General features: G+C 50.2%; 20 pseudogenes; all 20 read right to left on the bottom strand.

Annotated features, from left to right (window-relative positions):
• Positions 1-213: 213 nt before the first annotated feature.
• LOC130352126 (5S ribosomal RNA) lies at positions 214-333 on the bottom strand (annotated as a pseudogene).
• Positions 334-1,621: 1,288 nt separating this feature from the next.
• LOC130352340 (5S ribosomal RNA) lies at positions 1,622-1,741 on the bottom strand (annotated as a pseudogene).
• An 884-nt stretch (positions 1,742-2,625) lies between these two features.
• Positions 2,626-2,745, bottom strand: LOC130323517 (5S ribosomal RNA; annotated as a pseudogene).
• Positions 2,746-3,017: 272 nt separating this feature from the next.
• On the bottom strand, positions 3,018-3,137 carry LOC130346475 (5S ribosomal RNA; annotated as a pseudogene).
• Positions 3,138-3,807: 670 nt separating this feature from the next.
• LOC130352787 (5S ribosomal RNA) lies at positions 3,808-3,927 on the bottom strand (annotated as a pseudogene).
• Positions 3,928-4,211: 284 nt separating this feature from the next.
• Positions 4,212-4,331, bottom strand: LOC130330746 (5S ribosomal RNA; annotated as a pseudogene).
• A 2,496-nt stretch (positions 4,332-6,827) lies between these two features.
• LOC130331174 (5S ribosomal RNA) lies at positions 6,828-6,947 on the bottom strand (annotated as a pseudogene).
• Positions 6,948-7,427: 480 nt separating this feature from the next.
• LOC130351012 (5S ribosomal RNA) lies at positions 7,428-7,547 on the bottom strand (annotated as a pseudogene).
• Positions 7,548-8,829: 1,282 nt separating this feature from the next.
• Positions 8,830-8,949, bottom strand: LOC130352329 (5S ribosomal RNA; annotated as a pseudogene).
• An 884-nt stretch (positions 8,950-9,833) lies between these two features.
• On the bottom strand, positions 9,834-9,953 carry LOC130323499 (5S ribosomal RNA; annotated as a pseudogene).
• Positions 9,954-11,015: 1,062 nt separating this feature from the next.
• On the bottom strand, positions 11,016-11,135 carry LOC130352786 (5S ribosomal RNA; annotated as a pseudogene).
• A 284-nt stretch (positions 11,136-11,419) lies between these two features.
• Positions 11,420-11,539, bottom strand: LOC130330736 (5S ribosomal RNA; annotated as a pseudogene).
• Positions 11,540-14,035: 2,496 nt separating this feature from the next.
• On the bottom strand, positions 14,036-14,155 carry LOC130331161 (5S ribosomal RNA; annotated as a pseudogene).
• A 480-nt stretch (positions 14,156-14,635) lies between these two features.
• On the bottom strand, positions 14,636-14,755 carry LOC130351001 (5S ribosomal RNA; annotated as a pseudogene).
• A 1,478-nt stretch (positions 14,756-16,233) lies between these two features.
• Positions 16,234-16,353, bottom strand: LOC130352317 (5S ribosomal RNA; annotated as a pseudogene).
• Positions 16,354-17,237: 884 nt separating this feature from the next.
• On the bottom strand, positions 17,238-17,357 carry LOC130353057 (5S ribosomal RNA; annotated as a pseudogene).
• A 670-nt stretch (positions 17,358-18,027) lies between these two features.
• LOC130352784 (5S ribosomal RNA) lies at positions 18,028-18,147 on the bottom strand (annotated as a pseudogene).
• A 284-nt stretch (positions 18,148-18,431) lies between these two features.
• On the bottom strand, positions 18,432-18,551 carry LOC130315734 (5S ribosomal RNA; annotated as a pseudogene).
• A 1,264-nt stretch (positions 18,552-19,815) lies between these two features.
• Positions 19,816-19,935, bottom strand: LOC130327732 (5S ribosomal RNA; annotated as a pseudogene).
• A 284-nt stretch (positions 19,936-20,219) lies between these two features.
• Positions 20,220-20,339, bottom strand: LOC130318709 (5S ribosomal RNA; annotated as a pseudogene).
• Positions 20,340-21,355: the final 1,016 nt, after the last annotated feature.

Genomic DNA, 21,355 nt, shown 5'->3' with positions numbered 1-21,355 from the left:
AGGAAGGCGGCAACAGAGCAAAATGTCAATAGCACCTTGGATTGCCAGCCAGTCTCCCATGCCCGTACTTGCCGGGCAGAAGTCTGCGATCTCACAAGAACAGGCACATTCAGCTTAGCATAGCCGTAGACGGCTTCACACCCTGTCTACTGTGGATTTAAGCATCAATAAATCCTTTTCGGAATCGGAGCGGAAGGCGGCTACAGAGCAAAATGTCAACAACACCTGGGATTCCCAGCCAGTCTCCCATGCTGGTACTTACCGGGCCCTAAGCTGGGTAGCAGTCTGCGATCTGACGAGAGCAGGCGCGTTCAGCTTAGGATGGCCGTTGAAGGCTTCACGACCTTTATACTGTGCATTTAAGCATCAATAAATCCTTTTACGAATCTGAGCGGAAGGCGACAACAGATTAAAATGTCAACTGCACCCGGGATTCCCAGCCAGTCTCCCATGCTGGTACTTACCAGGCCCTAAGCTGGGTATCAGTCTGCGATCTGACGACAGCAGGCGCGTTCAGCTTAGGATGGCCGTTGACAGCTTCACACTTTGTATACTGTGCATTTAAGCATCAATAAATCCTTTTCGGAATCGGAACGGAACAGAAGGCGGCAACAGAGCAAAATGTCAACGATAGCCGGGATTCCCAGCCAGTCTCCCATGCCGGTACTTACCGGTCCCTAAGATCTGTACCAGTCTGCGATCTGACGAGAGCAGGCGCGTTAAGCTTAGGATGGCCGTCGACAGCTTCACACCTTGTATACTGTGGATTTAAGCATCAATAAATTATTTTCGGAATCGGAGCGGAAGGCAGCAATAGAGCAAAATGTCAATGGCAACCGGGATTCCCAGCCAGTCTCCCATGCCAGTACTTACCGGGCCCTAAGCTGGGTAGCAGTCTGTGATCTGACGAGAGCAGGCGCGTTCAGCTTAGGATGGCCATTGACAGCTTCATGATTTTTATACTGTGCATTTAAGCATCAATAAATCCTTTTCGGAATCGGAACGGAAGGCGGCAACAGAGCAAAATGTCGACTGCACCCGGGATTCCCAGCCAGTCTCCCATGCCGGTACTTACTGGGCCCTAAGCTGGGTAGCAGTCTGCGATCTGACAAGAGCAGGCGCGTTCAGCTTAGGATGGCCGTTGACATCTTTACGTCTTGTATATTGTGGATTTAAGCATCAATAAATATTTTTATTAATCGGAGAGGAAGGCGGCAACAGAGCAAAATGTCAATGGCACCTTGGATTGCCAGCCAGTCTCCCATGCCGGTATCTGCCGGGCAGCAGTCTGCGATCTGAGGAGAGCAGGCATGTTCAGGCTTAGGATGGCCGTTGACCGCTTCACACCCTGTATATTGTGGATTTAAGCATCAATAAATCCTTTTCCGAATCGGAGCGGAAGGCGGCAACAGATTAAAATGTCAACTGCACCCAGGATTCCCAGCCAGTCTCCCATGCTGGTACTTACCAGGCCCTAAGCTGGGTAGCAGTCTGCAATCTGACGTGAGCAGGCGCGTTCAGCTTAGGATGGCCGTTGACAGCTTCACACTTTGTATACTGTGGATTTAAGCATCAATAAATTATTTTCGGAATCGGAGCGGAAGGCAGCAATAGAGCAAAAAGTCAACGGCACCCGGGATTCCCAGCCAGTCTCCCATGCCAGTACTTACCGGGCCCTAAGCTGGGTAGCAGTCTGCGATCTGACGAGAGCAGGCGCGTTCAGCTTAGGATGGCCATTGACATCTTCACGCCTTGTATACTGTGGATTTAAGCATCAATAAATATTTATTTTAATCGGAGAGGAAGGCGGCAACAGAGCAAAATGTCAATAGCACCTTGGATTGCCAGCCAGTCTCCCATGCCCGTACTTGCCGGGCAGCAGTCTGCGATCTGACAAGAACAGGCGCATTCAGCTTAGGATAGTCGTAGACGGCTTCACACCCTGTATACTGTGGATTTAAGCATCAATAAATCCTTTTCGGAATCGGAGCAAAATGTCTACAGAGCTGCAAAGCTAAATGCCAACAACACCTGAGATTCCAAGCCAGTCTCCCATGCTGGTACTTACCGGGCCCTAAGCTGGGTAGCAGTCTGCAATCTGACGAGAACAGGCGTGTTCAGCTTAGGATGGCCGTTGACAGCTTCACGCCCTTTATACTGTGCATTTAAGCATCAATAAATCCTTTTCCGAATCGGAGCAGAAGGCGGCAACAGATTAAAATGTCAACTGCACCCGGGATTCCCAGCCAGTCTCCCATGCTGGTACTTACAAGGCCCTAAGCTGGGTAGCAGTCTGCGATCTGACGAGAGCAGGCGCGTTCAGCTTAGGATGGCCGTTGACAGCTTCACACTTTGTATACTGTGCATTTAAGCATCAATAAATCCTTTTCGGAATCGGAACGGAAGGCGGCAACAGAGCAAAATGTCAACGGCAGCTGGGATTAACAGCCAGTGTCCCATGCCGGTACTTACCGGGCCCTAAGATCTGTACCAGTCTGCGATCTGACGAGAGCAGGCGCGTTAAGCTTAGGATGGCCGTCGACAGCTTCACACCTTGTATACTGTGGATTTAAGCATCAATAAATTCTTTTCGGAATCGGAGCGGAAGGCAGCAATAGAGCAAAATGTCAACGGCACCTGGGATTCCCAGCCAGTCTCCCATGCCAGTACTTACCGGGCCCTAAGCTGGGTAGCAGTCTGCGATCTGACGAGAGCAGGCACGTTCAGCTTAGGATGGCCATTGACAGCTTCATGCTTTTTATACTGTGCATTTAAGCATCAATAAATCCTTTTCGGAATCGGAGATGAAGGCGGCAACAGAGCAAAATGGCAATAGCACCTTGGATTGCCAGCCAGTCTCCCATGCCCGTACTTGCCGGGCAGCAGTCTGCGATCTGACAAGAACAGGCACATTCATCTTAGGATAGCCGTAGACGGCTTCACACCCTGTATACTGTGGATTTAAGCATCAATAAATCCTTTTCGGAATCGGAGCGGAAGGCGGCTACAGAGCAAAATGTCAACAACACCTGGGATTCCCAGCCAGTCTCCCATGCTGGTACTTACCGGGCCCTAAGCTGGGTAGCAGTCTGCGATCTGACGAGAGCAGGCACGTTCAGCTTAGGATGGCCGTTGACATCTTCACGCCTTGTATATTGTGGATTTAAGCATCAATAAATATTTTTATTAATCGGAGAGGAAGGCGGCAACAGAGCAAAATATCAATGGCATCTTGGATTGCCAGCCAGTCTCCCATGCCGGTAACTGACGGGCAGCAGTCTGCGATCTGAGGAGAGCAGGCACGTTCAGGCTTAGGATTGCCGTTGACAGCTTCAAACCCTGTATATTGTGGATTTAAGCATCAATAAATCCTTTTCCAAATCGGAGCGGAAGGCGGCAACAGATTAAAATGTCAACTGCACCCGGGATTCCCAGCCAGTCTCCCATGCTGGTACTTACCAGGACCTAAGCTGGTTAGCAGTCTGCGATCTGACAAGAGCAGGCGCGTTCAGCTTAAGATGGCCGTTGACAGCTTCACACTTTGTATACTGTGGATTTAAGCATCAATAAATAATTTTCGGAATCGGAGCAGAAACAGAGCAAGATGTCAACTGCACTCGGGATTCCCAGCCAGTCTCCCATGATGTTACTTACCAGGCCCGAAGTTGGGTAGCAGTCTGCGATCTGACGTTAACAGGCGCATTCATCTTAGGATGGCCGTTGACAGCTTCACGCTTTGTATACTGTGGATTTAAGCATCAATAAATCCTTTTCGGAATCTGAGCGGAAGGCGGCAACAGAGCAAAATGTCAACGACACCTGGGATTCCCAGCCAGTCTCCCATGCTGGTACTTACCGGGCCCTAAGCTGGGTAGCAGTCTGTGATCTGACGAGAGCAGGCGCGTTCAGCTTAGGATGGCCGTTGACAGCTTTTTGCCCTTTATACGGTGCATTTAAGCATCAATAAATCCTTTTCGGAATCGGAACGGAAGGCGGCAACAGAGCAAAATGTCAACGGCAGCTGGGATTAACAGCCAGTGTCCCATGCCGGTACTTACCGGGCCCTAAGATCTGTACCAGTCTGCGATCTGACGAGAGCAGGCGCGTTAAGCTTAGGATGGCCGTCGACAGCTTCACACCTTGTATACTGTGAATTTAAGCATCAATAAATTCTTTTCGGAATCGGAGCGGAAGGCAGCAATAGAGCAAAATGTCAACGGCACCCGGGATTCCCAGCCAGTCTCCCATGCCAGTACTTACCGGGCCCTAAGCTGGGTAGCAGTCTGCGATCTGACGAGAGCAGGCACGTTCAGCTTAGGATGGCCATTGACAGCTTCATGCTTTTTATACTGTGCATTTAAGCATCAATAAATCCTTTTCGGAATCGGAGAGGAAGGCGGCAACAGAGCAAAATGGCAATAGCACCTTAAATTGCCAGCCAGTCTATCATGCCCGTACTTGCCGGGCAGCAGTCTGCGATCTGACAAGAACAGGCACATTCAGCTTAGGATAGCCGTAGACGGCTTCACACCCTGTATACTGTGGATTTAAGCATCAATAAATCCTTTTCGGAATCGGAGCGGAAGGCGGCTACAGAGCAAAATGTCAACAACACCTGGGATTCCCAGCCAGTCTCCCATGCTGGTACTTACCGGGCCCTAAGCTGGGTAGCAGTCTGCGATCTGACGAGCGCAGGCGCGTTCAGCTTAGGATGGCCGTTGACAGCTTCACACCCTGTATATTGTGCATTTAAGCATCGATAAATCCTTTTCCGAATCGGAGCGGAAGGCGGCAACAGATTAAAATGTTAACTGCACCCGGGATTCCCAGCCAGTCTCCCATGCTGGTACTTACCAGGCCCTAAGCTGGGTAGCAGTCTGCGATCTGACGAGAACAGGCACATTCAGCTTAGGATGGCCGTAGACATTGTCTCACCGTGTATACTGTGGATTTAAGCATCAATAAAACCTTTTCGGAATCGGAGCGGAAGGCGGCAACAGAGCAAAATGTCAACAATACTTGGGATTCCCAGCCAGGCTCCCATGCTGGTACTTACCGGGCCCTAAGCTGGGTAGCAGTCTGCGATCTGCCGAGAGCAGGCGCGTTCAGCTTAGGATGGCCGTTGACAGCTTCTCGCCCTTTATACTGTGCATTTAAGCATCAATAAATCCTTTTCGGAATCGGAACGGAAGGCGGCAACAGAGCAAAATGTCAACGGCAGCAATAGAGCAAAATGTCAACAGCACCCGGGATTCCCAGCCAGTCTCAAATGCCAGTACTTACCGGGCCCTAAGCTGGGTAGCAGTCTGCAATCTGACAAGAGCAGGCGAGTTCAGCTTAGGATGGCCATTGACAGCTTCATGCTTTTTATACTGTGCATTTAATCATCAATAAATCCTTTTCGGAATCGGAACGGAAGGCGGCAACAGAGCAAAATGGCAACTGCACCCGGGATTCCCAGCCAGTCTCCCATGCCAATACTTACTGGGCCCTAAGCTGCGTAGCAGTCTGCGATCTGACGAGAGCAGGCGCGTTCAGCTTAGGATGGCCGTTGACATCTTCACACCTTGTATACTATGGATTTAAGCATCAATAAATAATTTTTTTAATCGGAGAGGAAGGCGGCAACAGAGCAAAATGTCAATAGCACCTTGGATTGCCAGCCAGTCTCCCATGCCCGTACATGCCGGGCAGCAGTCTGCGATCTGACAAGAACAGGCGCATTCAGCTTAGGATAGCCGTAGACGGCTTCACACCCTGTATACTGTGGATTTAAGCATCAATAAATCCTTTTCGGAATCGGAACGGAAGGCGGCAACAGAGCAAAATGGCAACTGCACCCGGGATTCCCAGCCAGTCTCCCATGCTGGTACTTACCGGGCCCTAAGCTGGGTAGCAGTCTGCAACCTGACAAGAGCAGGCGCATTCAGCTTAGGATGGCCGTTGACAGTTTCTTGCCCTTTATACTGTGCATTTAAGCATCAATAAATCCTTTCCGGAATCGGAACGGAAGGCGGCAAAAGAGCAAAATGTCAACGGCAGCCGGGATTCCCAGCCAGTGTCCCATGCCGGTACTAACCGGGCCCTAAGATCTGTACCAGTCTGCGATCTGACAAGAGCAGGCGCGTTAAGCTTAGGATGGCCGTCGACAGCTTCACACCTTGTATACTGTGGATTTAAGCATCAATAAATTATTTTCGAGAATCGGAGCGGAAGGCAGCAATAGAGCAAAATGGCAACGGCACCCGGGATTCCCAGCCAGTCTCCCATGCCAGTACTTACCGGGCCCTAAGCTGGGTAGCAGTCTGCGATCTGACGAGAGAAGGCGCGTTCAGCTTAGGATGGCCATTGACAGCTTCATGCTTTTCATACTGTACATTTAAGCATCAATAAATCCTTTTCGGAATCGGAGAGGAAGGCGGCAACAGAGCAAAATGTCAATAGCACCTTGGATCGCCAGCCAGTCTCCCATGCCCGTACTTGCCGGGCAGCAGTCTGCGATCTGACAAGAACAGGCACATTCAGCTTAGGATAGCCGTAGACGGCTTCACACCCTGTATACTGTGGATTTAAGCATCAATAAATCCTTTTCGGAATCGGAGCGGAAGGCGGTTACAGAGCAAAATGTCAACAACACCTGGGATTCCCAGCCAGTCTCGCATGCTGGTACTTACCGGGCCCTAAGCTGGGTAGCAGTCTGCGATCTGAGGAGAGCAGGCGCGTTCAGCTTAGGATGGCCGTTGACATCTACACGACTTGTATATTGTGGATTTAAGCATCAATAAATATTTTTATTAATCGGAGAGGAAGGCGGCAACAGAGCAAAATGTCAACTGCACCCGGGATTCCCAGCCAGTCTCCCATGCTGGTACTTACCAGGCCCTAAGCTGGTTATCAGTCTGCGATCTGACGAGAGCAGGCACGTTCAGCTTAGGATGGCCGTTGACATCTTCATGCCTTGTATACTGTGGATTTAAGCATCAATAAATATTTTTTTTAATTGGAGAGGAAGGCGGCAACAGAGCAATATGTCAATAGCACCTTGGATTGCCAGCCAGTCTCCCATGCCCGTACTTGCCGGGCAGCAGTCTGCGATCTGACAAGAACAGGCGCATTCAGCTTAGAATAGCCGTAGACGGCTTCACACCCTGTATATTGTGGATTTAAGCATCAATAAATCCTTTTCGGAATCGGAGCAAAATGTCTACAGAGCTACAGAGCAAAATGTCAACAACACATGAGATTCCCAGCCAGTCTCCCATGCTGGTACTTACCGGGCCCTAAGCTGGGTAGCAGTCTGCGATCTGACGAAAGCAGGCGGGTTCAGCTTAGGATGGCCGTTGACAGCTTCACGCCCTTTATACTGTGCATTTAAGCATCAATAAATCCTTTTCCGAATCGGAGCGGAAGGCGGCAACAGATTAAAATGTCAACTGCACCCGGGATTCCCAGCCAGTCTCCCATGCTGGTACTTACCAGGCCCTAAGCTGGGTAGCAGTCTGCGATCTGACGAGAGCAGGCGCGTTCAGCTTAGGATGGCCGTTGACATCTTTACGCCTTGTATATTGTGGATTTAAGCATCAATAAATATTTTTATTAATCGGAGAGGAAGGCGGCAACAGAGCAAAATGTCAATGGCACCTGGGATTGCCAGCCAGTCTCCCATGCCGGTATCTGCCGGGCAGCAGTCTGCGATCTGAGGAGAGCAGCCACGTTCAGGCTTAGGATGGCCGTTGACCGCTTCACACCCTGTATATTGTGGATTTAAGCATCAATAAATCCTTTTCCGAATCGGAGCGGAAGGCGGCAACAGATTAAAATGTCAACTGCACCCGGGATTCCCAGCCAGTCTCCCATGCTGGTACTTACCAGGCCCTAAGCTGGGTAGCAGTCTGCAATCTGACGTGAGCAGGCGCGTTCAGCTTAGGATGGCCGTTGACAGCTTCACACTTTGTATACTGTGGATTTAAGCATCAATAAATAATTTTCGGAATCGGAACAGAAACAGAGCAAAATGTCAACTGCACCCGGGATTCCCAGCCAGTCTCGAATGCTGGTACTTACCAGGCCCGAAGCTGGGTAGCAGTCTGCGATCTGACGAGAACAGGCGCATTCAGCTTAGGATGGCCGTAGACATCTTCATACCCTGTATACTGTGGATTTAAGCATCAATAAATCCTTTTCGGAATCGGAATCGGAATGGAAGGCGGCAACAGAGCAAAATGTCAACGGCATCCAGTATTCCCAGCCAGTGTCCCATGCCGGTACTTACCGGGCCCTAAGATCTGTACCAGTCTGCGATCTGACGAGAGCAGGCGCGTTAAGCTTAGGATGGCCGTCGACAGCTTCACACCTTGTATAATGTGGATTTAAGCATCAATAAATTCTTTTCGGAATCGGAGCGGAAGGCAGCAATAGAGCAAAAAGTAAACGGCACCCGGGATTCCCAGCCAGTCTCCCATGCTGGTACTTACCAGGCCCTAAGCTTGGTATCAGTGTGCGATCTGACAAGAGCAGGCACGTTCAGCTTAGGATGGCCGTTGACAGCTTCACACTTTGTATACTGTGCATTTAAGCATCAATAAATCCTTTTCGGAATCGGAACGGAAGGCGGCAACAGAGCAAAATGTCAACGGCAGCCGGGATTCCCAGCCAGTGTCCCATGCCGGTACTTACCGGGCCCTAAAATCTGTACCAGTCTGCAATCTGACGAGAGCAGGCGCGTTAAGCTTAGTATGGCCGTCGACAGCTTCACACCTCGTATACTGTGGATTTAAGCATCAATAAATTATTTTCGGAATCGGAGCGGAAGGCAGCAATAGAGCAAAAAGTCAACGGCACCCGGGATTCCCAGCCAGTCTCCCATGCCAGTACTTACCGGGCCCTAAGCTGGGTAGCAGTCTGCGATCTGACGAGAGCAGGCGCGTTCAGCTTAGGATGGCCATTGACATCTTCACGCCTTGTATACTGTGGATTTAAGCATCAATAAATATTTTTTTTAATCGGAGAGGAAGGCGGCAACAGAGCAAAATGTCAATAGCACCTTGGATTGCCAGCCAGTCTCCCATGCCCGTACTTGCCGGGCAGCAGTCTGCGATCTGACAAGAACAGGCGCATTCAGCTTAGGATAGTCGTAGACGGCTTCACACCCTGTATACTGTGGATTTAAGCATCAATAAATCCTTTTCGGAATCGGAGCAAAATGTCTACAGAGCTGCAAAGCTAAATGCCAACAACACCTGAGATTCCAAGCCAGTCTCCCATGCTGGTACTTACCGGGCCCTAAGCTGGGTAGCAGTCTGCAATCTGACGAGAGCAGGCGTGTTCAGCTTAGGATGGCCGTTGACAGCTTCACGCCCTTTATACTGTGCATTTAAGCATCAATAAATCCTTTTCCGAATCGGAGCAGAAGGCGGCAACAGATTAAAATGTCAACTGCACCCGGGATTCCCAGCCAGTCTCCCATGCTGGTACTTACAAGGCCCTAAGCTGGGTAGCAGTCTGCGATCTGACGAGAGCAGGCGCGTTCAGCTTAGGATGGCCGTTGACAGCTTCACACTTTGTATACTGTGCATTTAAGCATCAATAAATCCTTTTCGGAATCGGAACGGAAGGCGGCAACAGAGCAAAATGTCAACGGCAGCTGGGATTAACAGCCAGTGTCCCATGCCGGTACTTACCGGGCCCTAAGATCTGTACCAGTCTGCGATCTGACGAGAGCAGGCGCGTTAAGCTTAGGATGGCCGTCGACAGCTTCACACCTTGTATACTGTGGATTTAAGCATCAATAAATTCTTTTCGGAATCGGAGCGGAAGGCAGCAATAGAGCAAAATGTCAACGGCACCTGGGATTCCCAGCCAGTCTCCCATGCCAGTACTTACCGGGCCCTAAGCTGGGTAGCAGTCTGCGATCTGACGAGAGCAGGCACGTTCAGCTTAGGATGGCCATTGACAGCTTCATGCTTTTTATACTGTGCATTTAAGCATCAATAAATCCTTTTCGGAATCGGAGATGAAGGCGGCAACAGAGCAAAATGGCAATAGCACCTTGGATTGCCAGCCAGTCTCCCATGCCCGTACTTGCCGGGCAGCAGTCTGCGATCTGACAAGAACAGGCACATTCAGCTTAGGATAGCCGTAGACGGCTTCACACCCTGTATACTGTGGATTTAAGCATCAATAAATCCTTTTCGGAATCGGAGCGGAAGGCGGCTACAGAGCAAAATGTCAACAACACCTGGGATTCCCAGCCAGTCTCCCATGCTGGTACTTACCGGGCCCTAAGCTGGGTAGCAGCCTGCGATCTGACGAGAGCAGGCACGTTCAGCTTAGGATGGCCGTTGACATCTTCACGCCTTGTATATTGTGGATTTAAGCATCAATAAATATTTTTATTAATCGGAGAGGAAGGCGGCAACAGAGCAAAATATCAATGGCACCTTGGATTGCCAGCCAGTCTCCCATGCCGGTAACTGACGGGCAGCAGTCTGCGATCTGAGGAGAGCAGGCACGTTCAGGCTTAGGATTGCCGTTGACAGCTTCAAACCCTGTATATTGTGGATTTAAGCATCAATAAATCCTTTTCCAAATCGGAGCGGAAGGCGGCAACAGATTAAAATGTCAACTGCACCCGGGATTCCCAGCCAGTCTCCCATGCTGGTACTTACCAGGACCTAAGCTGGTTAGCAGTCTGCGATCTGACAAGAGCAGGCGCGTTCAGCTTAAGATGGCCGTTGACAGCTTCACACTTTGTATACTGTGGATTTAAGCATCAATAAATAATTTTCAGAATCGGAGCAGAAACAGAGCAAGATGTCAACTGCACTCGGGATTCCCAGCCAGTCTCCCATGATGTTACTTACCAGGCCCGAAGTTGGGTAGCAGTCTGCGATCTGACGTTAACAGGCGCATTCATCTTAGGATGGCCGTTGACAGCTTCACGCTTTGTATACTGTGGATTTAAGCATCAATAAATCCTTTTCGGAATCTGAGCGGAAGGCGGCAACAGAGCAAAATGTCAACGACACCTGGGATTCCCAGCCAGTCTCCCATGCTGGTACTTACCGGGCCCTAAGCTGGGTAGCAGTCTGTGATCTGACGAGAGCAGGCGCGTTCAGCTTAGGATGGCCGTTGACAGCTTTTTGCCCTTTATACGGTGCATTTAAGCATCAATAAATCCTTTTCGGAATCGGAACGGAAGGCGGCAACAGAGCAAAATGTCAACGGCAGCTGGGATTAACAGCCAGTGTCCCATGCCGGTACTTACCGGGCCCTAAGATCTGTACCAGTCTGCGATCTGACGAGAGCAGGCGCGTTAAGCTTAGGATGGCCGTCGACAGCTTCACACCTTGTATATTGTGAATTTAAGCATCAATAAATTCTTTTCGGAATCGGAGCGGAAGGCAGCAATAGAGCAAAATGTCAACGGCACCCGGGATTCCCAGCCAGTCTCCCATGCCAGTACTTACCGGGCCCTAAGCTGGGTAGCAGTCTGCGATCTGACGAGAGCAGGCACGTTCAGCTTAGGATGGCCATTGACAGCTTCATGCTTTTTATACTGTGCATTTAAGCATCAATAAATCCTTTTCGGAATCGGAGAGGAAGGCGGCAACAGAGCAAAATGGCAATAGCACCTTAAATTGCCAGCCAGTCTCCCATGCCCGTACTTGCCGGGCAGCAGTCTGCGATCTGACAAGAACAGGCACATTCAGCTTAGGATAGCCGTAGACGGCTTCACACCCTGTATACTGTGGATTTAAGCATCAATAAATCCTTTTCGGAATCGGAGCGGAAGGCGGCTACAGAGCAAAATGTCAACAACACCTGGGATTCCCAGCCAGTCTCCCATGCTGGTACTTACCGGGCCCTAAGCTGGGTAGCAGTCTGCGATCTGACGAGCGCAGGCGCGTTCAGCTTAGGATGGCCGTTGACAGCTTCACACCCTGTATATTGTGCATTTAAGCATCGATAAATCCTTTTCCGAATCGGAGCGGAAGGCGGCAACAGATTAAAATGTTAACTGCACCCGGGATTCCCAGCCAGTCTCCCATGCTGGTACTTACCAGGCCCTAAGCTGGGTAGCAGTCTGCGATCTGACGAGAACAGGCACATTCAGCTTAGGATGGCCGTAGACATTGTCTCACCGTGTATACTGTGGATTTAAGCATCAATAAAACCTTTTCGGAATCGGAGCGGAAGGCGGCAACAGAGCAAAATGTCAACAATACTTGGGATTCCCAGCCAGGCTCCCATGCTGGTACTTACCGGGCCCTAAGCTGGGTAGCAGTCTGCGATCTGCCGAGAGCAGGCGCGTTCAGCTTAGGATGGCCGTTGACAGCTTCTCGCCCTTTATACTGTGCATTTAAGCATCAATAAATCCTTTTCGGAATCGGAACGGAAGGCGGCAACAGAGCAAAATGTCAACGGCAGCAATAGAGCAAAATGTCAACAGCACCCGGGATTCCCAGCCAGTCTCAAATGCCAGTACTTACCGGGCCCTAAGCTGGGTAGCAGTCTGCAATCTGACAAGAGCAGGCGAGTTCAGCTTAGGATGGCCATTGACAGCTTCATGCTTTTTATACTGTGCATTTAATCATCAATAAATCCTTTTCGGAATCGGAACGGAAGGCGGCAACAGAGCAAAATGGCAACTGCACCCGGGATTCCCAGCCAGTCTCCCATGCCAATACTTACTGGGCCCTAAGCTGCGTAGCAGTCTGCGATCTGACGAGAGCAGGCACGTTCAGCTTAGGATGGCCGTTGACATCTTCACACCTTGTATACTATGGATTTAAGCATCAATAAATAATTTTTTTAATCGGAGAGGAAGGCGGCAACAGAGCAAAATGTCAATAGCACCTTGGATTGCCAGCCAGTCTCCCATGCCCGTACATGCCGGGCAGCAGTCTGCGATCTGACAAGAACAGGCGCATTCAGCTTAGGATAGCCGTAGACGGCTTCACACCCTGTATACTGTGGATTTAAGCATCAATAAATCCTTTTCGGAATCGGAGCGGAAGGCGGCAACAGAGCAAAATGTCAACGACACCTGGGATTCCCAGCCAGTCTCCCATGCTGGTACTTACCGGGCCCTAAGCTGGGTAGCAGTCTGCAACCTGACAAGAGCAGGCGCATTCAGCTTAGGATGGCCGTTGACAGTTTCTTGCCCTTTATACTGTGCATTTAAGCATCAATAAATCCTTTCCGGAATCGGAACGGAAGGCGGCAAAAGAGCAAAATGTCAACGGCAGCCGGGATTCCCAGCCAGTGTCCCATGCCGGTACTAACCGGGCCCTAAGATCTGTACCAGTCTGCGATCTGACAAGAGCAGGCGCGTTAAGCTTAGGATGGCCGTCGACAGCTTCACACCTTGTATACTGTGGATTTAAGCATCAATAAATTATTTTCGAGAATCGGAGCGGAAGGCAGCAATAGAGCAAAATGGCAACGGCACCCGGGATTCCCAGCCAGTCTCCCATGCCAGTACTTACCGGGCCCTAAGCTGGGTAGCAGTCTGCGATCTGACGAGAGAAGGCGCGTTCAGCTTAGGATGGCCATTGACAGCTTCATGCTTTTCATACTGTACATTTAAGCATCAATAAATCCTTTTCGGAATCGGAGAGGAAGGCGGCAACAGAGCAAAATGTCAATAGCACCTTGGATCGCCAGCCAGTCTCCCATGCCCGTACTTGCCGGGCAGCAGTCTGCGATCTGACAAGAACAGGCACATTCAGCTTAGGATAGCCGTAGACGGCTTCACACCCTGTATACTGTGGATTTAAGCATCAATAAATCCTTTTCGGAATCGGAGCGGAAGGCGGTTACAGAGCAAAATGTCAACAACACCTGGGATTCCCAGCCAGTCTCGCATGCTGGTACTTACCGGGCCCTAAGCTGGGTAGCAGTCTGCGATCTGAGGAGAGCAGGCGCGTTCAGCTTAGGATGGCCGTTGACATCTACACGACTTGTATATTGTGGATTTAAGCATCAATAAATATTTTTATTAATCGGAGAGGAAGGCGGCAACAGAGCAAAATGTCAACTGCACCCGGGATTCCCAGCCAGTCTCCCATGCTGGTACTTACCAGGCCCTAAGCTGGTTATCAGTCTGCGATCTGACGAGAGCAGGCACGTTCAGCTTAGGATGGCCGTTGACATCTTCATGCCTTGTATACTGTGGATTTAAGCATCAATAAATATTTTTTTTAATTGGAGAGGAAGGCGGCAACAGAGCAATATGTCAATAGCACCTTGGATTGCCAGCCAGTCTCCCATGCCCGTACTTGCCGGGCAGCAGTCTGCGATCTGACAAGAACAGGCGCATTCAGCTTAGAATAGCCGTAGACGGCTTCACACCCTGTATATTGTGGATTTAAGCATCAATAAATCCTTTTCGGAATCGGAGCAAAATGTCTACAGAGCTACAGAGCAAAATGTCAACAACACATGAGATTCCCAGCCAGTCTCCCATGCTGGTACTTACCGGGCCCTAAGCTGGGTAGCAGTCTGCGATCTGACGAAAGCAGGCGGGTTCAGCTTAGGATGGCCGTTGACAGCTTCACGCCCTTTATACTGTGCATTTAAGCATCAATAAATCCTTTTCCGAATCGGAGCGGAAGGCGGCAACAGATTAAAATGTCAACTGCACCCGGGATTCCCAGCCAGTCTCCCATGCTGGTACTTACCAGGCCCTAAGCTGGGTAGCAGTCTGCGATCTGACGAGAGCAGGCGCGTTCAGCTTAGGATGGCCGTTGACATCTTTACGCCTTGTATATTGTGGATTTAAGCATCAATAAATATTTTTATTAATCGGAGAGGAAGGCGGCAACAGAGCAAAATGTCAATGGCACCTGGGATTGCCAGCCAGTCTCCCATGCCGGTATCTGCCGGGCAGCAGTCTGCGATCTGAGGAGAGCAGCCACGTTCAGGCTTAGGATGGCCGTTGACCGCTTCACACCCTGTATATTGTGGATTTAAGCATCAATAAATCCTTTTCCGAATCGGAGCGGAAGGCGGCAACAGATTAAAATGTCAACTGCACCCGGGATTCCCAGCCAGTCTCCCATGCTGGTACTTACCAGGCCCTAAGCTGGGTAGCAGTCTGCAATCTGACGTGAGCAGGCGCGTTCAGCTTAGGATGGCCGTTGACAGCTTCACACTTTGTATACTGTGGATTTAAGCATCAATAAATAATTTTCGGAATCGGAACAGAAACAGAGCAAAATGTCAACTGCACCCGGGATTCCCAGCCAGTCTCGAATGCTGGTACTTACCAGGCCCGAAGCTGGGTAGCAGTCTGCGATCTGACGAGAACAGGCGCATTCAGCTTAGGATGGCCGTAGACATCTTCATACCCTGTATACTGTGGATTTAAGCATCAATAAATCCTTTTCGGAATCGGAATGGAAGGCGGCAACAGAGCAAAATGTCAACGGCATCCAGTATTCCCAGCCAGTGTCCCATGCCAGTACTTACCGGGCCCTAAGATCTGTACCAGTCTGCGATCTGACGAGAGCAGGCGCGTTAAGCTTAGGATGGCCGTCGACAGCTTCACACCTTGTATAATGTGGATTTAAGCATCAATAAATTCTTTTCGGAATCGGAGCGGAAGGCAGCAATAGAGCAAAAAGTAAACGGCACCCGGGATTCCCAGCCAGTCTCCCATGCCAGTACTTACCGGGCCCTAAGCTGGGTAGCAGTCTGCGATCTGACGAGAGCAGGCGCGTTCAGTTTAGGATGGCCGTTGACTGCTTCATGCCCTTTATACTGTGCATTTAAGCATCAATAAATCCTTTTCCGAATCGGAGCGGAAGGCGGCAACAGATTAAAAAGTCAACTGCAACCGGGATTCCCAGCCAGTCTCCCATGCTGGTACTTACCAGGCCCTAAGCTTGGTATCAGTCTGCGATCTGACAAGAGCAGGCACGTTCAGCTTAGGATGGCCGTTGACAGCTTCACACTTTGTATACTGTGCATTTAAGCATCAATAAATCCTTTTCGGAATCGGAGAAGAAGGCGGCAACAGAGCAAAATGTCAACGGCAGCCGGGATTCCCAGCCAGTGTCCCATGCCGGTACTTACCGGGCCCTAAAATCTGTACCAGTCTGCAATCTGACGAGAGCAGGCGCGTTAAGCTTAGTATGGCCGTCGACAGCTTCACACCTCGTATACTGTGGATTTAAGCATCAATAAATTATTTTCGGAATCGGAGCGGAAGGCAGCAATAGAGCAAAAAGTCAACGGCACCCGGGATTCCCAGCCAGTCTCCCATGCCAGTACTTACCGGGCCCTAAGCTGGGTAGCAGTCTGCGATCTGACGAGAGCAGGCGCGTTCAGCTTAGGATGGCCATTGACATCTTCACGCCTTGTATACTGTGGATTTAAGCATCAATAAATATTTTTTTTAATCGGAGAGGAAGGCGGCAACAGAGCAAAATGTCAATAGCACCTTGGATTGCCAGCCAGTCTCCCATGCCCGTACTTGCCGGGCAGCAGTCTGCGATCTGACAAGAACAGGCGCATTCAGCTTAGGATAGTCGTAGACGGCTTCACACCCTGTATACTGTGGATTTAAGCATCAATAAATCCTTTTCGGAATCGGAGCAAAATGTCTACAGAGCTGCAAAGCTAAATGCCAACAACACCTGAGATTCCAAGCCAGTCTCCCATGCTGGTACTTACCGGGCCCTAAGCTGGGTAGCAGTCTGCAATCTGACGAGAGCAGGCGTGTTCAGCTTAGGATGGCCGTTGACAGCTTCACGCCCTTTATACTGTGCATTTAAGCATCAATAAATCCTTTTCCGAATCGGAGCAGAAGGCGGCAACAGATTAAAATGTCAACTGCACCCGGGATTCCCAGCCAGTCTCCCATGCTGGTACTTACAAGGCCCTAAGCTGGGTAGCAGTCTGCGATCTGACGAGAGCAGGCGCGTTCAGCTTAGGATGGCTGTTGACAGCTTCACACTTTGTATACTGTGCATTTAAGCATCAATAAATCCTTTTCGGAATCGGAACGGAAGGCGGCAACAGAGCAAAATGTCAACGGCAGCTGGGATTAACAGCCAGTGTCCCATGCCGGTACTTACCGGGCCCTAAGATCTGTACCAGTCTGCGATCTGACGAGAGCAGGCGCGTTAAGCTTAGGATGGCCGTCGACAGCTTCACACCTTGTATACTGTGGATTTAAGCATCAATAAATTCTTTTCGGAATCGGAGCGGAAGGCAGCAATAGAGCAAAATGTCAACGGCACCTGGGATTCCCAGCCAGTCTCCCATGCCAGTACTTACCGGGCCCTAAGCTGGGTAGCAGTCTGCGATCTGACGAGAGCAGGCACGTTCAGCTTAGGATGGCCGTTGACATCTTCACGCCTTGTATATTGTGGATTTAAGCATCAATAAATATTTTTATTAATCGGAGAGGAAGGCGGCAACAGAGCAAAATATCAATGGCACCTTGGATTGCCAGCCAGTCTCCCATGCCGGTAACTGACGGGCAGCAGTCTGCGATCTGAGGAGAGCAGGCACGTTCAGGCTTAGGATTGCCGTTGACAGCTTCAAACCCTGTATATTGTGGATTTAAGCATCAATAAATCCTTTTCCAAATCGGAGCGGAAGGCGGCAACAGATTAAAATGTCAACTGCACCCGGGATTCCCAGCCAGTCTCCCATGCTGGTACTTACCAGGACCTAAGCTGGTTAGCAGTCTGCGATCTGACAAGAGCAGGCGCGTTCAGCTTAAGATGGCCGTTGACAGCTTCACACTTTGTATACTGTGGATTTAAGCATCAATAAATAATTTTCGGAATCGGAGCAGAAACAGAGCAAGATGTCAACTGCACTCGGGATTCCCAGCCAGTCTCCCATGATGTTACTTACCAGGCCCGAAGTTGGGTAGCAGTCTGCGATCTGACGTTAACAGGCGCATTCATCTTAGGATGGCCGTTGACAGCTTCACGCTTTGTATACTGTGGATTTAAGCATCAATAAATCCTTTTCGGAATCTGAGCGGAAGGCGGCAACAGAGCAAAATGTCAACGACACCTGGGATTCCCAGCCAGTCTCCCATGCTGGTACTTACCGGGCCCTAAGCTGGGTAGCAGTCTGTGATCTGACGAGAGCAGGCGCGTTCAGCTTAGGATGGCCGTTGACAGCTTTTTGCCCTTTATACGGTGCATTTAAGCATCAATAAATCCTTTTCGGAATCGGAACGGAAGGCGGCAACAGAGCAAAATGTCAACGGCAGCCGGGATTCCCAGCCAGTCTCCCATGCCGGTACTTACTGAGCCCTAAGATCTGTACCAGTCTGCGATCTGACGAGAGCAGGCGCGTTCAGCTTAGGATGGCCGTCGACAGCTTCACACCTTGTATACTGTGGATTTAAGCATCAATAAATTATTTTCGGAATCGGAGCGGAAGGCAGCAATAGAGCAAAATGTCAACGGCACCCGGGATTCCCAGCCAGTCTCCCATGCCAGTACTTACCGGGCCCTAAGCTGGGTAGCAGTCTGCGATCTGACGAGAGCAGGCGCGTTCAGCTTAGGATGGCCATTGACAGCTTCATGCTTTTTATACTGTGCATTTAAGCATCAATAAATCCTTTTCGGAATCGGAGACAAAGGCGGCAACAGAGCAAAATGTCAATAGCACCTTGGATTTCCAGCCAGTCTCCCATGCCCGTACTTGCCGGGCAGCAGTCTGCGATCTGACAAGAACAGGCACATTCAGCTTAGGATAGCCGTAGACGGCTTCACACCCTGTATACTGTGGATTTAAGCATCAATAAATCCTTTTCGGAATCGGAGCGGAAGGCGGCTACAGAGCAAAATGTCAACAACACCTGGGATTCCCAGCCAGTCTCCCATGCTGGTACTTACCGGGCCCTAAGCTGGGTAGCAGTCTGCGATCTGACGAGAGCAGGCGCGTTCAGCTTACGATGGCCGTTGACAGTGTCATGCCCTTTATACTGTGCATTTAAGCATCAATAAATCCTTTTCCGAATCGGAGCGGAAGGCGGCAACAGAGCAAAATGTCAACTGCACCCGGGATTGCCAGCCAGTCTCCCATGCCGGTACTTACTGGGCCCTAAGCTGGGTAGCAGTCTGCGATCTGACGAGAGCAGGAGCGTTCAGCTTAGGATGGCCGTTGACATCTTTACGCCTTGTATATTGTGGATTTAAGCATCAATAAATATTTTTATTAATCGGAGAAGAAGGCGGCAACAGAGCAAAATGTCAATGGCACCTTGGATTGCCAGCCAGTCTCCCATGCCGGTATCTGCCGGGCAGCAGTCTGCGATCTGAGGAGAGCAGGCACGTTCAGGCTTAGGATGGCCGTTGACAGCTTCACACCCTGTATATTGTGGATTTAAGCATCAATAGATCCTTTTCCGAATCGGAGCGGAAGGCGGCAACAGATTAAAATGTCAACTGCACCTGGGATTCCCAGCCAGTCTCCCATGCTGGTACTTACCAGGCCCTAAGCTGGGTAACAGTCTGCGACCTGACGAGAGCAGGCGCGTTCAGCTTAGGATGACCGTTGACAGCTTCACACTTTGTATACTGTGGATTTAAGCATCAATAAATAATTTTCGGAATCGGAGCAGAAACAGAGCAAAATGTCAACTGCACTCGGGATTCCCAGCCAGTCTCACATGCTAGTACTTACTGGGCCCGAAGCTGGGTAGCAGTCTGTGATCTGACGAGAACAGGCGCATTCAGCTTAGGATGGCCGTAGACATATTCACACCCTGTATACTGTGGATTTAAGCATCAATAAATCCTTTTCGGAATCGGATCGGAAGGCGGCAACAGAGCAAAATGTCAACGACACCTGGGATTCCCAGCCAGTCTCCCATGCTGGTACTTACCGGGCCCTAAGCTGGGTAGCAGTCTGCGATCTGATGAGAGCAGGCGCGTTCAGCTTAGGATGGCCGTTGACAGATTTTTGCCCTTTATACTGTGCATTTAAGCATCAATAAATCCTTTTCGGAATCGGAACGGAAGGCGGCAACAGAGCAAAATGTCAACGGCAGTCGGGATTCCCAGCCAGTGTCCCATGCCGGTACTTACCGGGCCCTAAGATCTGTACCAGTCTGCGATCTGACAAGAGCAGGCGCGTTAAGCTTAGGATGGCCGTCGACAGCTTCACACCTTGTATACTGTGGATTTAAGCATCAATAAATTCTTTACTGAATCGGAGCGGAAGGCAGCAATAGAGCAAAATGTCAACGGCACCCAGGATTCCCAGCCAGTCTCCCATACCAGTACTTACCGGGCCCTAAGCTGGGTAGCAGTCTGCGATCTGACGAGAGCAGGCGCGTTCAGCTTAGGATGGCCGTTGACAACTTCAAGCCTTGTATACTGTGGATTTAAGCATCAATAAATATTTTTTTTAATCGGAGAGGAAGGCGGCAACAGAGCAAAATGTCAACGGCAGCCGGGATTCCCAGCCAGTGTCCCATGCCGGTACTTACCGGGCCCTAAGATCTGTACCAGTCTGCGATCTGACGAGAGCAGGCGCGTTAAGCTTAGGATGGCCGTCGACAGCTTCACACCTTGTATACTGTGGATTTAAGCATCAATAAATTCTTTTCGGAATTGGAGCGGAAGGCAGCAATAGAGCAAAATGTTAACGGCAACCGGGATTCCCAGCCAGTCTCCCATGCCAGTACTTACCGGGCCCTAAGCTGGGTAGCAGTCTGCGATCTGACTAGAGCAGGCGCGTTCAGCTTAGGATGGCCATTGACTGCTTCATGCTTTTTATACTGTTCATTTAAGCATCAATAAATCCTTTTCGGAATCGGAACGGAAGGCGGCAACAGAGCAAAATGTCAACTGCATCCGGGATTCCCAGCCAGTCTCCCATGCCGGTACTTACTGGGCCCTAAGCTGGGTAGCAGTCTGCGATCTGACGAGAGCAGGCACGTTCAGCTTAGGATGGCCGTTGACATCTTCACGCCTTGTATATTGTGGATTTAAGCATCAATAAATATTTTTATTAATCGGAGAGGAAGGCGGCAACAGAGCAAAATATCAATGGCACCTTGGATTGCCAGCCAGTCTCCCATGCCGGTAACTGCCGGGCAGCAGTCTGCGATCTGAGGAGAGCAGGCACGTTCAGGCTTAGGATGGCCGTTGACAGCTTCACACCCTGTATATTGTGGATTTAAGCATCAATAAATAATTTTCGGAATCGTAGCAGAAACAGAGCAAAATGTCAGCTGCACCCGGGATTCCCAGCCAGTCTCCCATGCTGGTACTTACCAGGCCCAAAGCGGAGTAACAGTCTTCGATCTGACGAGAGCAGGCGCGTTCAGCTTAGGACGGCCGTTGACATCTTCTCGCCTTGTATACTGTGC

Source organism: Hyla sarda, chromosome 1 (assembly GCF_029499605.1).
Source record: "Hyla sarda isolate aHylSar1 chromosome 1, aHylSar1.hap1, whole genome shotgun sequence".
Taxonomy (NCBI): Eukaryota; Metazoa; Chordata; class Amphibia; order Anura; family Hylidae; genus Hyla; species Hyla sarda.
The sequence above is the reverse complement of the archived record's forward strand: the minus strand, read 5'-3'. Positions and strand labels throughout refer to the sequence as shown.